A 3,425-nucleotide genomic window follows, 5' to 3' on the forward strand; every position below is an offset into this window, starting at 1 on the left:
ATTGCATATAATGAAGATGAATAAAGCACTGAGAAACTTACTCAAGAGATTTAATGTTTCGTTGATTCTTTTTCTGATTATGGTTATGATAAAACATCAAACATCTGTACACACATCACAAAGACAAAGACAGAGTCAGTCAGGCATCATTCAACATGCAGTTACTGCATTAAACTATAACCAGCTCTTCCTCTATTATTATGGAGAAGTATATGTTGTGAAACGTGGCCAAGCAGCACCGCATGGGAACTTGTCAGTCTCCAGATAAACCACAAACCAAGCAGAGTCCAACCAAAGCATCTCAGAGCAAAAACTAAACTCTCTGGACATCCTGTGCGCAGAAACAGCTGACGTCAGCTGCCTCACCAGTATGCCTGCTGCGAGAGATGGCTCCTTTTCTGCTGGAAATAGATGAGAAACATAGTTGGCATAGATGACAAGTGATAACGAGCAAACAAGAGGGAGTGTGTAGAGTGAAACATTTAAAACTGAGAGAGGAGAAGACAAGTGGGTAGATACAGGGGAACGCAGAGAGAATAGGGTTATGCTAATTTGAGTGGATGGGGAGATTAAATGGAGTCATTTCAGGTCACATGCCTACCAGAGACAAGACCCTAATCCTCTTCTCTTGCTACTTGCAGCTCCACATCACATACATACAAGCACACGCACTCTCATACAAATGCATATTCCTATATAATAGATGGTGACAGTTGTGGAAATGCAGTAAGACACCTGGTGCTGCAGGGGAAAAGACTGGAGGAACAAGACAGGTAAAATAAAGGATACATTATAAAATCTGCATGTAACTGGGACCAATACATTCCTTTTTAAATTGAGACATGTGTTCAAAATGAAACATTTTTTGAGTACTGCACTTCAAACATAGATTTTGAGAATGTTTGTGTGTTTTACTTGTGTTTGTGTGTGTAAAAGAGACAGAGAGAGAGTGAACGAATGGGGGGTATGTATCGTAAGTAGAGCGTAAAAAAAAGTTCCCCGAAGCATTTAATAAAAGATGATGCTGCAAATTGGATACCAGCTAGAGCTTGGACATGACATAAAAGCAAAGGATATCACTGTTTTCTTCTGTCATTCGTCTCCCATGTTTTGTTCTGAGAGACATTTTGATGTTTTTGAATGGCCAATACTTATGAAATTCTTGAACTTCATGTGGTTTGTACCAAACCCAAACCCAAAGTATTAACTATATGTATAGTGAAAGCTGATTCAACTTAAAGATTATATCAGCTATATAAAATATATTGTATATGTGCAGCTTTGCAGTATATGCAGTGAGGTCACATCGTCGCTTCACAGTTGATTTTTACAGTTAAGCTGATAGCTCTGTCTCTGGCATACACAATTACACTGAGAAGCCCTTGAGAAGTCCTTATCAGCCTTTTCATGCATTTATGATAAAATAATATGGACTTTCATTTGCATAATTACCTGCTGCACTGCAACTAAATATTGTGTCAGTGTTGGAGAATGGCAGGGGCTTTCAGTGTGCTGTCAAGCTACTCATGGCCAGCCTTGATTGTTTCAGACAACTGCCACTAAAAAAAGGACATAGTGTACAGACCTACTCTGTCTCTGAGAGAATACGTTCAGCATAAAAAGAAAAATCTACTGGTGTTTTAGTTGGGAAATTCGCACTATAATGCATTTCAAAAAATTAGAAAAGCATAGATAGATAGATAGATAGATAGATAGGTAGATAGATAGGTAGATAGATAGGTCTGTTCCCCCAGTGCTCAAGGATGAACTGGTCTGTTGGAGAATATTATCTAAATATTAATGAAATGCGGCGCCAAAGGCAGAATTTTAAAGGACGTTCACTTATCAGGCTTCTGGCTCATTAATTATCATGCCACAATTGTCCTGTTAACTTCTCATATCTGCTTGGGTGAGAAGAAGAAATCATTAGTATTCAGTGCCATTCCTTTGTTGTTCTATACTTAGCTCAGAGTGGTGGAGTACACTTCATACTGTACACAAGGTATCAATGTAAAACTGAGCGTGCTTGATAAGAAAAAAATGTCTATCATTAAAAAATAAATATGATTTGGTGGGAATGAAATCATGCAGTTTTACATGGGAAGGGAAGGCTGATAATTACACACACACACAGAGAGGCAGGCAGGCAGAGAGGAGCTGTCCTTGGTGCTGATTCAGCCATCCATACTGGACTACTGGCTCTCTGTAGACTGTTGTGTCTGCCTAGTCGCCTGTGGCTCTCAGACTGTTTCACCCCAACAGTGTTAGCTTGTTTTACAGCAATGTACTTCTTTATTAAAGGAAAGGTTTATATTATTTTCAGGTCTATCTAGCTCATACAGTATGCACTTTACGTTTCACTGAAATCATTCCTCTTGTCTATGCTGGTCATGATTAGATCTGTTCCTAGAGTAAGTTCAATGTAAGTGATGGAGGATAAAAGCCACAGTCCTCTTTCTGTGCAGAAATGCATTTTGAAGTTCAGCTGAAGCTAATATGAAGCCTCAGGAGTTAAACAAGTCTAGTGCAGTTAAGTTCCCTCTTTCTACTTCCTTTATTTAACCAGGTAAAAGTCTCATTGAGAATAAAATCTGTTTTTCAAGAGAGACTTGGCCAAGAGAGCAGCATAATCATTGTTACAGCAATAAATACAAACCACATAAACAGACTGAGACACCTGTCACACACTACAAACAAGTGCACACAATATCCAGCCAGTAATACAAGATTATAGGCAGAATCCAGTCAAGATGCATAAACAGTTATGGTTTTCCAAAACATACCTTTGTGTTTCCTAAGATTGTGTTTCCTTGCTAAGCTTCAGTGGAGGGATAATAAGAGGAAATTTTGTAAAAAAGACAGCAAATTTGGAAGATAACCACTTGATTAGATCAACTCAGACTGCTGATGCCTCATATTACCTTAAGCTGAATGCATCTTTATGAGGACTGTGATTGATTGATTCTGTCCCCCATCATTTACATTGCTATAGTATCGGGAAAGGATCTCTGCAAGCGGGGCCAGTATGGACAAAAGGGAAAAACTGCAGGGACCAATAAGACTTGAAAAATGTGAATCTATCCTTTAATTAAATATAAAAACATAATAGATGAGTGGAGAAACATAATGGACGCAGATACTTTCATACAGGGAAGTATCTGGGATCACTGAATGGTTTGATAACCAGACCAGATGAGGATATATCTGAGGTATTATGAGAGAAGAATGTGTTTATGCCATATGTACTATACTGAGAAAATGTGAGCATTATTGAAACATTTAGTCATTTTTGTGTATCCTATTATCAAATATTTAAGATGTAAACAAAGCTGCATTAGTAAAGTTTCACACATCTCATCTGCTCTCAGTTGATCCACCTGCAACTCGCCGCCCACCTCTACGAGCGTCATCATCTCGGAGCCAAT

The sequence above is a fragment of the Thunnus thynnus genome, chromosome 20 (genome assembly GCF_963924715.1).
Source record: "Thunnus thynnus chromosome 20, fThuThy2.1, whole genome shotgun sequence".
In the NCBI taxonomy this organism is placed as follows: Eukaryota; Metazoa; Chordata; class Actinopteri; order Scombriformes; family Scombridae; genus Thunnus; species Thunnus thynnus.